A 14,454-nucleotide genomic window follows, 5' to 3' on the forward strand; every position below is an offset into this window, starting at 1 on the left:
ATCGACGTGATTGGCATGGGAAGGGTTCACTAGTCCGAGGGTTCACTAGTCCGAGGGTCCAGTAGTCCGAGGGTTCACTAGTCCGAGGGTTCACTAGTCCGACAGTCAAACAGACAGACAAACACACAGACATACAGACTTCGTCGTCGTCGTCGTCGTCGTCGTCGTCATCATTTTTTCATTTTCCTTCTTTTCTTCTTCTCCTCTCCTGATCCTCCTCCTCCTCCTCCTCCTCCTCGTCCATGTCCTCCTCCTCGCCCATGTCCTCCTCCACATCCTCGTCTATGTCCTCCTCCTCGTCCATGTCCTCCTCCTCCTCCGCCAAATCCTCGTCCATGTCCTCCTCCTCGTCCATGTCCTCCTCCACAACCACGTCCATGTCTTCGTCCATGTCCTCCGCCACATCCTCGTCCATGTCTTCCTCCTCGTCCATGTCCTCCTCCTCCGTCAAATCCTCGTCCATGTCCTCCTCCTCCTCCAGATCCTCGTCCATGTCCTCCTCCTCAATGTCCTCCTCCTCTATGTCCTCCTCCTCCATTTCCTCCTCCTCCTCTATATCCTCCTCCTCCTCTATGTCCTCTTCCATGTCCTCCTCCTCCTCTATTAACCTCCTCTATGTGTGCGCACGCACACACACACACACACACACACACACACACACACACACCAAATCAAACCCCAATCAAATCAAATCAAATTGAAAATATATTCTTCGTTCAATCAAAACTTGAGAATGAATGATGCCCGACCCTTCCATTTCTCATTTGCATCTTTTGTTTTCTACTTCCGGTGATGTCGTCATTTTTGTGTTTTGTGTTTGTCTGTCTGTTTGACTGTCGGACTAGTGAACCCTCGGACTAGTGAACCCTCGGACTAGTGAACCCACGGACTAGTGAACCCTCGGTCTAGTGGGACGTTCCCGATTGGCATCCTGCTGATAATCGCTAACCACGTTACAATCCAGGACGTGATTATGATTTTTCCTAGTTTCATAAATATCTTTTTAAATCCTGCGGTGTTTGTTTAACAATGATGCAGATTTGTTCCTTTTTTCTTTTTTTCTTTTCTTTTTTTTCCAGTTTACGTTTGTTTAAGTTTCATAATGTCCGTTGGTTTTATTATGTATTTAAAAAATTACAATTATGTTGAACTTTCTGACAAGGTGTGCTTTTTTGTTAATTAAAAGGTTGCCAGTCTCAATATAATCAAAATAGTTTTTGGTTTGAATATCATGGTAATGTGATTGTCGTGCTCTTATGAGTCTTAACCTTTGGTGAAAGAGAAACCCGACTGATAATTTCAGTGTTCTGTTTTTCAAGGTGCATCGAAATGCCTGAACAAAATGACTAATCACTTTAGTTATTTTAGGAGCTTCCAGATTACATTTTTCGTTTTTCTCTCTCTTAAACACAATTACACTCCCGTTGTTGCAATTTGGAGCAGACGTTTGGAATGAATTCCAGTATATATTATGTATGTATGTATGTATGTATATATATATATATATATTATATCATATAGATAGATAGATAGAATGGCTATGACTTTCATTAGATATACATCAGTAATATTATAGTCTGCCTAGTTTATGTTTGTGTGTATAGTCCAACTATTCCCTCTCTCTCCCACTGAGCTCCCTCTCTCTGTATGTGCGTGTGTGTGAATGTCTGCATGTATATTCATTGTCAAGTCACTATCAATTCTGAATTTCTCCGAGGCTTTTGACAGAGTTCCGCACCAACGTAAATTAGACCACTAAGGAGTAATAGAAAGTGCACTGGCTTGGATCCCTAGGGACGTTTTGACTGGCAGGAAGCAGAAGAGGTCAGATGCTACCTGCTCATCACGCATGCACGTCCCCCCCCCCCACCCCAACCCCCGGTCCTTTCTCTGCCACGATGGCAAATCTTAAGTTACTCGTTCCCATTCTTGAAGTCCTCACAAACAATTTCAACCAAGTGATGACAGAAACAGCAACAGGCCTCCGAAGGGTAAGCCGATGGGATTCGAAGCCATGGATCATAAGTAGTGTCCTAGAGATGTGCGGCACCAGAAGGAGCTTGATTAAGATCACACACAAAAAAAAAAAGAGAAAAGAAGAGAGATGGGCCAGGCCAAGAAATGAAGAAAACAATGGGAAAATAGGATCGAACAGCAATGTGGCGATATTCTGACGTCTCTTTGAGACATCTGACGTCAAATCGTCTAGCGTCACAAATAACGTCATAGACACAGCACCCGCACACGCAGGAAGCAGTTCTTGGCAGTGTCATTGTTGGAAAGTCATTTGGTTTCAGGATGAACATGAAACTACCGAACTGGATCAAAAAGATCGGTACTACAAAAGAGTGCCTTGTCAACAATGAGTACCTTGTCAACAAAGTGCTGCTCTTCATAAGCAATATCTTCTTCCTCATCCACGGTTTCGTCGGCGTTCTATTCGGAGGCTTTTGGACCGCTGACACCTTCACTCTGAAGGTCTTGCTGCAGATGGACCACCACTCCAACATTGAAGCCAAGGGCGTGATCGGTATGCTGGAGCCTGTGGGCGAGGCCGCAATGGGATCCGTCGAGATCTACCTGGCGCTCCTGATCTATTGCGTGATTTGTTTCGAGCTGAAGACCATGTTGCGCCTGTTGTGCCTGGTCTGTTTGGGTCTGGCTGTGTGCAATGTGGCGTTCATCGTCCTGGCACTGAAGCACGTGCACATGCTGCACAAGGATTGGGACCAGTTCAAGAAGTTGTTTCTGGACAACTTCTTGCGACTGTACAACGCTGAGAACGGCACCGATGCAGAGACCAAATTCACGTTTCATATGGACGGGGCTCAGGTAAAACAGGGCGTGATTCTGTAGGGAATAGGCTTGGATGAATTAAGCATAGGTATATAAAAGACACACGGGCGTACACGCACGCAAACACGCAGGCACACACACACACACACACACACACACACACACACACACACACACACACAGAGTTTCGGTTTCAGTTTCTCAAGGAGTCTATACTCCATATACTCTACACTATATCCGCTAGGCATATGTCTGAAAGCAGCTTAAAACTCAAGGCACCATTCAGACCTGGAGTCCATGCATATATATATATATATATATATATATATATATATTACTGTGCCTATCAGAGTGGAATTCTTCTGCAGATTTTTGCTAGAGGACAACGCTTATGTTTCCGTGGGTTCTTTTTCAGTGCACCACTGGACCTCGGTTTATCGTTTCGTCAGAATGACTAGACGCTCAGTTTGATTTTCCATTCAAACATATGAGCTGTTTTGGAGCTATTTTGACACGGTTTTGGCAGAAAAGCGTCTTAACCGTTCTGCCACCGTCCTCCTTACACACACACACACACACACGCACGCACGCACGCACGCACACACACACACAGACACACACACACACGGACACACATATTTCTCTATCGTGACCTTCCAGTTCATAGATATATGTAAGTGTAAACACGTACATGCACGCACACACGATTACACAACTGGTATTTTTCAAACACACACAAAGGCTCATGTGTGATGTTTTGAGTGTCGCGCCCAGACCTTTATGCAAATCCCGGGACAGGACTTACATTCTCTCACACAAGACTTATATAAGTTTTATTTCCACATAAATAATTACAAACACAAGCAAATGAAAAACAAACTAAAAAATGTAACAAAGACTCACACAAAACAACAACAACGAAACCAAAAAACAACCGAAACAATCAAAATTCTGATATGAAGTTCTGTGCCATACAAAATTCATGCCCATAAAGCACACACACACACACACACACACACACACACACACACACACACACACACACACACACACACCATCCACAACACTATGACAACAACAACAATAACACACACACACACACACACGCATGCACGCACACACTCATACACACACACACACACACCATCCACAACACTATGACAACAACAACAATAACACACACACACACACACCACGCATGCACGCACACACTCACACACTCACACACACACCATCCACAACACTATGACAACAACAACAATAACACACACACACACACACACACACACACACTCATAACACACACACACACACACACACACACACACACACACACACACACACATGCACGAACCCTGGGATCCATCATGATGATGAATGTTGATGGTGACGAACGATTGATATCCTCTCTGTGCTCCAGCTGAAAGCTAGAGAGTGTGAAGCGAAGATTGGGAGGAGCAGAAAAGAAATATTGACCTCTCCCACCTATATCGACCTCTCCCACCTACCCCTGTCCGCGGACGGTGAGCGGCACCGTCGAAGGGGCTAATTGCCAGAAGAGCTGAAGAGACGAATTTTATATATATATATATATATATATATATAGAGAGAGAGAGAGATAGATAGATAGATAGACAGATAGATTATTATTAAAAAAAAAATTATTGCACACACACAAGAAACTGGATAACGATGACTATTTTGGAAGAAGTCCCTCTCCCTCCTTTGAAACTGTAGAGCAGGAGGGAAGAAGAATAGGAGTCTTGATGAATAAATGAATGAATGGTATGGATAATTTTAACTTTATAGCGCCAACCCACCAGGCGCCGTTACCGAGATTCGAACCCTGGACCCTCAGATTGAAAATCCAACGCTTTAATTAAACCACTCGGCTATTGCCCCCCCTGTCTACTCTTCTAGCAGCTTACGTTGAGCGGTACCGTTGCATGGACTCGCAGAAGAGGCGATGCATGATAAGATGTTGTGTATAACTCAAACAGTGAGAGGGATGATGTTGGGTAAGGGTCAAGGGGCGCATTTAGACTGGGAAAAGGGAAACAACTGGTGGGACAAAAAGGAAAAAGTTGGGCCGTAGTGGGCGTAACAGTTGAGTGGTTAAAGCGTTGGACTTTCAATCTGAGGAACACACACACACGCGCGCGCGCGGTCAAAATGGAAAACATTCTTCTCGCGACATTGAGTAAATCTGTGCATGCATGCATGCATGCGTGCGTGCGTGTGTGTGTATGTGTGTGTGTGTGTGTGTGTGTGTGTGTGTGTGCTTGGGTGTATGTATTCATGCATGCATGCCAGCATGTATGAACAGCTCAGATTTGAAGTTTTGTATATTAGTGTGGACGTCGACTTTACTGGGACACAAAAATTTGTTCGATTTATGCGAGGGGTCCACACATGAGGTCGAGAAAGGCGAAAACAACAACAAACAAAACAACAAAACACAACAACAACATATTGAGATGAAGAATGCTGCTTGCCGGTGTAAAAAAAAAGAAAGAAAAAAGGACATCTTAAACGAAGATTCAACTTAGGTGATGTCGAATGAAGTGGGGACATCCTGCACTTACTGAATCCTCTTCGTGCACAGCATTTTAAGCCGACAACATAGATCTTCACTGCTGCTTGTATCACGCTGTCTTTTAATTATACAGCCTAGTACACCCAGTTGCAGCCTTTTTCATTTCTGTTTCAGGTATACTACGGGTGCTGCGGCGTGAATAACTACCTGGACTACACCAACGCTACCTTCTGGAAGTCTGGCATTGACCGTAACTTCACCGTCCCCCGCACCTGCTGCCTCTTGGACATAACTGCCTACCTTTTCCTCAACCACTTCATCTTCAAGAATGGTCACTCCTGTGTGGATGACCCCACTCCCTTGAACAGCAACCGGCACCAGGGTTGTCATGACTCCATCCTCACCATTTTGAATCACCGCCTCATCTGGCATTCGGTGGTGTATGATATCCTGTCCATCGTCTTCGACTTATTATCACTCTTGCTTCTAATCCGCCAGGTCCGAAATCCCAACTTACTATTGGCGCAGCCTTCCTCAGGAAAAATGGATGGATACTTTGTGGATGATATAGAGGCGCAAATTTGGAAGTTAAACCAGCTGCAGGTGGATGAAATGGCGGCGAATGAAGAGCAGTTGACTTATGAAGAAGAGGAACAGGACGTTCCTGCCGACACTGCAAACACTCTCGGGGATTAGGGAATGAAAATATCTTCCATAATGAATATCATCCAGCAAGGTATACACTTACAGAGGAAGGGTATGGTGGATTCAAGTTACTGTTGAAACAAATTTTCATAAAGAAACCAGTTTTGAGTAAGCTGAGCAACATTGCCCTCAATATACGCCATTGCCCTGATTTCCTGATAGTTACTTTCTAGAATTGTGAAGAAAGCCTTGAGGCGATCGTTTTCAGTCTGCAGATGAAATACGAGCGATCGTAGTTTCCTCCACTGTCCAGGACAACGTTTCAATCGCAGCCCCGTTCGCACACAGTTTCCGCATGATACCCTCGTTGGTGACGTGCTTTTCTTTCAAAGTGAAAGTGAGATCACTTAGACTCAGGGAGAAAACGTCCGGGGAGTCATTTTCGTTACTGGGACTGTCTTCTTTCGCTGCCATGTCCTCTCTGGGTTCGTGCACAAACTTCCCCAGTCTCTTTTGTCCCACCGGAGATTTTCACTTTCTTCGTACTTGCCGGCGTTGATGAGAACAACAAGGAAGAATCTATACCGCTTGAACCACAGTGAGAAGTTGACGTCTGCTTTCTGCCTCTCTTAGACTTTCGTCCCATCGACACAGACGTAAGCTGAGCATTAGCTACTTCCGCTGAGAACTACAGCAACGACTGGTACATTCTTTTGAAAAAAAAGTTGCACCTGGATCATAATTATGTAATTATTCCATTGCGTGGGGTTCAGCAACTGAACACACTGTGACAGACATAGCTGACGATTGGCTGGAGATGATTCGCTAAAGTCGCAATTTTTTAGCGGAGCTCTCGCAAGCACGTCTGCTCTCTTTCGTAAACAGTGCTCACCCTCTGGAGTGTTTATCTTGTGCTTCATTCTGTGTGAGACAGGGTGCCAATGGAGGGATTGCAAGAGTGCAGTGATGTCCAGAAAAAGTCTTTTCATTCTGAGGACGAGCCGAGCGGCACATTTTTGTCAGTGCTAAAGGGAGTGAATGATGATGATAATGATGATATGAGTACTTATATAGCGCCTATCCTCCGTCGAAAACCAAGCTCAAAGCGCTTTACAAGCACGAAGTCATTTGCACAACAGGTTGCCTACCTGGGCAGAGCCGACTGACAGCTGCCATTTGAGAGCTCGTCATTCGTTTCCTGTCATTCAGTCATGTTTCAGTTAAATACACATACACACTCAGACAGACATATTAAATCTTACGTGTATGATCGTTTTTTTTTTTCATTTGCCCCGCCACTTAGGCAGCCATACTCCGTTTTCGCGGGTGAGCATGCTGGTTGTGTTCTTGTTTCCATTACCGACCGAACGCTGACATGAATTACGGGATCTTTTACGTGCGTATTTTGATCTTCTTCGTGCCTATACACATGATGGGGGTTCAGGCACTTGCAGGTCTGTACACAGGTTGACCTGGGAGATAAGAATATTCTCCATCCTTTACCTTCTGGGCGCCGTTACCGAGATTCGAACCCGGGACCCTCCGATTGAAAGTCCAACGCTTTAACCACTCGGCTGTTGCGTCCGTCTGACATATCCAAACCAGACAAGAGAGAGTTAAAGAAGTTAGGCGAGAGGGAACGAGAGAAATAACGAGTGTAGATGTTGCGCTTGGTGGACAGGTAGTTCCGAACAGAACGGAAGTGTCATTGATAGAAGGATTGACACGCCTGACTGAAAAGTTTTTGCGTCATCAGTATCAGTATCAGTCGAGAGAGGGAAAAAAAAAGGATTGTAATAATAACAACAATAATAATAATAATAACAATAACAACAATAATAATAATGAATAAGAAGATAAAATAAAAAGACAATAATGATAATAAATAAACAGATAAACAAATAAATGTAAAACATGCAGACACACATACACACATGCATAACAGATATGCAACAAATATGCAGTTTCACACATATGAAAGCAAAAACAAACACACATAAACGTACACGAGCCCCGACACACACACACACACACACACACCATCTCCTAAATTACCCCCACTCACTCATTTCTAGGCTACGTATCGGCATACACACACACACACACACACACACACACTTATACAAGCACACACACATACGCACATACCTCCACCCCCACATATACAAATATATATATGGACACCTGCACGTTCCAATATTCCGTTGCTCCCACAATACAGACATGTATACACACACCCCATTCTCTACACACACACACGCACATATAAACACACACACACCCACACACATACACACGTGTACAGAGCTCTCCTGACACGTGTACACTTACACACTCGCGCACGCACACACACACACACACACATACATACTGCCACTGACTGGCCACAAGAGGGGTGGAAAAAGATCTCTGATGCCAGGAACGTGGCGTCTAACGTGTTGCTCAGTCTATTGTATTTCGAAAAGCCCACAGAGACTGTTCCGTTTTGAAGAAAATAATTTGCGCAATGTTGGTTTAGAAATGATGCCAATATACGTCGGATTTGCAAAGCATCGTACTCTACCTTTCATGCTAGACTTACGTCAACAGTGTGTTGTCAAGGACAACACCAAGGTTCCTCACTGAACTGAAACGAGAGAGAAGAAACTTGTCATCATTTCTGGACGACATAAAATAATAACCATGAGGGGTTAATCACAAGCAATATCATTTAACATATTTTGGCTAACGTGTGTAAACAGTGTCAGTCAAGGAATCAAATCGACGCGTATGTGTTCGTGAACATGCGAAGTTTGTGATATATTATTAGAAGATGAACTTTATTGTTTTAACCAGTGCAAATTATATGAAATTGAGATGAGATGATCTATTAGAAAAAAGGTGTCTGCTCGCTGAAATGCTGTTACTTTGCCATCAGAATTGATCAAACATGGAGTCCAATAACGACTGTCTTAAGAAGACATTGAATATTCTCTTTGTGACAGTGTCTTGTAAATCTAATGGGTTTTGAGGACAAATAAACTAATTTTGATTCTGATTCAGGTCGTTCCGTTTCCGGGATACATACATATATATATATATATATATATATATATATATATATATATATATAAATGGTGGTGTGTGTCCATCGAGATCGATGATGACCATCGTTGTCATCCAGCTGGGGGATGGGGGAAGGGTGGTGTGTGTGTGTGTGTGGGGGGGGGGGGATGCTCATGAATCTATCTGTGAATGCGCAGATGGCTGAATAGTCCAATCTGCGCACGAAATGTTCGCTGACAGTTGGGACAGACAAAGACAGGCATATCATTGTCAGGGAGCTTGTCTGCCCGTGACTTTCTGGCATGCCTCTTCTGAACAGCTGCAGCAGTCCTGTTTGCCTCGCACAACTTGGCGCCTTTGTGCACAGCAGCGCGCCATTTGTCACGGTCCACTGCAGATTTCTCCCAGGAGTCAGGGTTGATATCAAACGCTTTCAGAGAGACTTTCAGAGTATCTCTTAAGCGCTTCTTCTGACCTCCGTGTGATCTCTTCCCTTGTTGCAGCTCGCCATAGAAGAGCCTTTTGGGCAGCCGATGGTCTGGCATGCGCGCCACATGTCCAGCCCAGCGAAGCTGGGACTGTATCAGGATGGTGAAGATGCTGGGAAGGGTGGCTTTTGCAAGCACCTCCGTGTCTGGGGTCCTGTCTTGCCACTTGATGTTCAGTAGCTTCCTGAGGCATGTTGTGTGGAAGTGGTTCAGCTTCTTGGCGTGTCGTTGGTACACTGTCCAAGTTTCGCAGGCGTACAGTAGTGTGGGGAGAACCACTGCTCTATAGACCTTTAGCTTGGTCTCAAGACCAATGCCTCTTCTGTTCCAGACATTTGCATAGAGTCTACCAAAGGTTGCGCTTGCTCTTGCAATCCTGACGTTCACTTCATCGTCGATGGTCGCATTTCGTGACAGTGTGCTGCCAAGGTATGTGAACCGCTCCACCGCACTGAGTCTCTGACCGTTGACTGTGATGTTCGGCTCGCCGTGGGGTTTCCCTGGGGCTGGCTGGAGAACTTCAGTTTTCCTCGTGCTGATGGTAAGGCCGAAGTTCCTGCTGGCAGTGGCAAACTTGTCGACGCTGAGTTGCATGTCAACTTCAGATCCAGCGTTGAGGGCACAATCATCAGCAAACAAAAAGTCACTGATGATGTCTTTCATGACCTTCGTTTTTGCTTGAAGCCTTCTGAGGTTAAACAGCTTGCCATCTGTTCGGTACTTTAGGCCGATTCCAACATCGCCATCTCTGAAGGCATCAGTAAGCATCGCAGAGAACATGAGGCTGAACAGTGTCGGAGCCAGGACGCAGCCTTGCTTGACACCATTTGATGGGGACTTGTGGGAGACGGTCTATGGCTTCATCATTTATGGAGGAAGGGCGATTTCAGACACTGTTGAAGTGCTCAGCCCAGCGTTCGAGAATTTTCTCCTTCTCGGTGATCAAGGTATTCCCATCTGCACTGAGGAGGGGGGATGATCCTGAGGATGTGGGGCCGTAGACTTCATAGAATCTCTTCATATCGTGCCTGTCGGCATATCCCTGGATCTCATCAGCTTTGTCACTCAGCCACTTATCCTGCATCTGACGTAACTTTTGCTGAACAGTCCTGCGGATGGCATTGTACGCATCCTTTTTTGATGTGGACTTTGGGTTGCTCAGGTAGGCTTGATGCAGACGGCGTTTCTCATCCAGAAGCTGCTTGATTTCATCACAGTTTTCATCAAACCAGTCTTTGTGCTTTCTGGTCATGGGTCCCAGGGTCTCTGAAGCTGTACTATAGATCAGCTCGCGCAGGGTCCTCCAGTCAGACTCCACATTCTGGTTGTCCAGAGAGGCGGATTCCAGACGATCTTCCAGCAGCTCCACAAAGGTCTGTTTGATGGTGATGTTTTTCAGCTTAGCGATGTTGAGCCGTTTTGGAGCCTTCTGGCCTTGAGGGCGTCTCTTGGGTTGATTCGAATATTCAGCTTCGAGACTACAAGGCAGTGGTCTGTTCAACACTCGTCGCCGCACATGGTCTTTGTCACACATACATCTTGCCTATCCCTTTTTCTGACGATGACGTAATCGATGAGATGCCAGTGCTTTGAGCGAGGGTGCATCCATGACGTCCTGTTACGGGTAGGGAGGTAGAAAACTGTGTTGGTTATCAGCAGTTCGTGCTCTGCACAGGTCTGAAGCAAAAGCAATCCATTTGGGTTGCAGTGGCCCACGCCGTGCTTTCCAATCACTCCATCCCAGGAGATGTAGTCAGAGCCAACTCTAACATTGAAGTCCCCAAGAATGATGAGCTTGTCTGCTTTTGGGATAGCAGCAATGACAGTGAAGATCCTCGTAGAACTTCGCCTTCACTTCCTCCGGGTTGGCCATGGTTGGGGCGTAGGCACTGACAATGGTGAGGTGCTTCTGGCCAGATGCCAGTGGGAGTTTCATGGTTATAAGCCTATTGTTGACTCCCTTTGGGATTCCAGCTAGCTTGCTGACAAGTGCTGTTTTTACTGCAAAACTAACGCCAGCCTCACGTCGCTCTTCGCTTCCTCGTCCACTCCAGAAGAAGGTGTAACCAGATCCCTGTTTATTGAGCTCACCTTCGCCTGCAAGCTGAGTCTCACTCAAGGCTGCGATGTCGATGTATCTGGCGAGTTCGGATGCAACTAGTGCCGTTCTCCTTTGGGGTCTGTCCGCGTCATCTCTGTCCAGGAGAGTCCGTATGTTCCAAGCACCAATGGTGAGAGGAACAATCCTTGTTTTTTTCTTTTCTTTCTCTTTGTTTCGACCGCTGATGAAGGGTCCCCGCCAGCCGCGGTATGCTGGCCAAGGTGATATGGAGCAGGCAATTTTTAGGGCACCTTTTCTAGCCCCTTCCTCATGCCAGGGAGGTGAGCAGTGCATTCCTAAAGAGGGCTGCTCAGACGTTCAGACGGCTGCCGAGATCCATCGCTGCTCCTGTCGATAAAGAACGACCCTATGACCTGAGCCGCCTGTGTGCAGGTCTGCGGCTGCGACTGCCAGTGTACCAACACCTGTCGTTTCGTCGCTCGCCTGTCGCCACAGGACTTGGGGGTGATGAAAGGATGAAGGATGAAAGGTCATTAAGGATGACTGATGACTTGCGCGATGAGTATGTTTAAATTGAAGATGAGTTGCGCAAGTCGACCTCACTCTCTCGTCCAGGTTCACCAATTTCCAGTCGAGACGACTGGAGGATGAGCACGGATGCAGTGGATGACCAAGATATCCTTTCGGTGTCTCATCTTGCTCTCTGCACTCCACAGTGCGTTGCTGTAACCGCCTTCCTCTCCGTTGAACCGAAAGGTTTCTTCCGCAGATTCTGCCGGATCCAGACTTCGCATGCACGGGTAGACACACCCCTGGGGCCAACTGCGTGTGGCATGCACACAGCACAGTGGAGCTAGATGGCCGTCGGTGGCTCTCCTGAGCCGACGCCCTTTTATGGATCTCGTTTTTAATTCCATAAGGGTGTCTAGCCACCCGCCTTACCAGTCCCAGAAGGGAGCGGTGGGGGTGCCGGTTTAGACGCCGGCAACCCGACCCTGAACAGGTTGTACTGGATTACAGGTTACCAGTAGCAGATCTAATGACCTGACCTGACATATACACACATCAAACAACCACACCAAGATGGGTACTCGAGAAGACTACATAAGCATACACAAAGTAATACAGACAGATCTAGGTACAACTAAATTTTCGCAGATATGAGGAACGATCACCAATCTCGCCTAAAATTCCAGATGTAACCATTTACGTTATAACACACACTGCACCGCCCCCTTCTTTCTCTTTCCCTCTCTTGTTGGAAACGTATCTAATCATGAACAACATTTCTATCCATGAGTTTCGATTGAACAACTGCCGGTGTTGAAAATGACTCCTGGAAAGTAGTCAAATTTAATATTTATGATGTCACTTTGAAACATCTGACGTCAAGTCGTCAAGCTAGCCGGAAGACGTCACAAACAGCAGACATACCCTAGAAGACACAGAACAGAAGACAGTTTCTCCACTAGTTTGGTAACAGGAAGGACACTTGTTTCCAGGAGAAAAACCAAAAACCAAAAAAAAAAAAAAAAAAAACAACAACAAAAAACCAACAGAAAACGGCGGCACCACGATGTGCACTGGAACGCATAGCTTTGTGGTCTTAATTAACACACTGATGTTCGTCGTCCACGGTTTCATCGGCGTTTTCTTCGGAGGCTTCTGGATCGCCCAGCTCATGACACTGCAGGTATTGTTCCAAGAGGACGATATCAACAACAGCACCGAGGGAAACACGGCAACGAGGGCCTTCCTGGCTCATTTGCTGATGGAGCCACTGGAGCACATCGTGACTGGGGGCATCGAGATTTACCAGGCGTTCCTGCTGTGTTGCGCGTTATTGTGCAAGCTGAAGACCATAATGCGCTTATTGTGTCTGGTCTCTGTCCTTCTGGTGGCGCACAATATATCGTACATCATTGGGCAGAAGCAAATTCAGTCGTTTAACAGTGATCAGGAAATGGCCAAGAAGGTGTTTCTGGACAACTTCTTAAGATTGTACGACTCCAAGAACGGTACTCGTGCAGTGTCCACGTTCACGTTTGAGATGGACGGGGCTCAGGTAAATAGACAAGACAAGACAAGACAAGAGAACAAGACAGGACAAGACAAGACGTGTTTATTTCCCGTGGGGAACATGAAAATGTTATATATTTTCACGTAATAATACAAATATAAATAGTGGGGAGAACGCGTAGATCTATCCATAAATGCAGGCTTACAGACTGTTAAAACGCGTGTATAAATACTCGCGCGCTCATGGGCGCACGCACACACACACACAAACAGAGGGCTTCAATTTTCAGTTTCAACGTGTCGAAGCGCGAGGACTGGTACATATACGCTACACCACAACCCCAAAAACAAACAAACAAGGAACAGATGCCTGATCTTAGCATAAATCCACTGCACTGTTCCGGCCTTCACACACACACACACACACACACACACACACACACACACACACAAGACATTTAAACACATCGTACTGTGGCATCTTTCCAATCTACAGTTGTAGTGTGGCATGTTCAAGCGTGTTCAGATAACGCGTGAATGATCACACACACACACACACACACACACAAACACACACACACATCAAAATGAGAGCTGTATGATCAATGGCTTTTCCACTGAAATGGAAAGTCATTTTCAGGTTAGTCTTTTGTGAAGGACTATGATGACTCTCAAAACTAGGAGGAAAGATTGCACTGGCTCTAGATGCTGCAGCCTTGGGGGCTAGTCGGCATTTGGGAGCCGCCCCACTGCGGACTGCTCGAAAAACCCCTTGTTCGAGGGAGTTAACTTGGGCAAGAAAATCTCCACTCCAAGCAAATGCTAACCCATATAGTCAGGACAGCGGTTGCCTCCCCTGGTGT

Source organism: Babylonia areolata, chromosome 10 (assembly GCF_041734735.1).
Source record: "Babylonia areolata isolate BAREFJ2019XMU chromosome 10, ASM4173473v1, whole genome shotgun sequence".
In the NCBI taxonomy this organism is placed as follows: domain Eukaryota; kingdom Metazoa; phylum Mollusca; class Gastropoda; order Neogastropoda; family Buccinidae; genus Babylonia; species Babylonia areolata.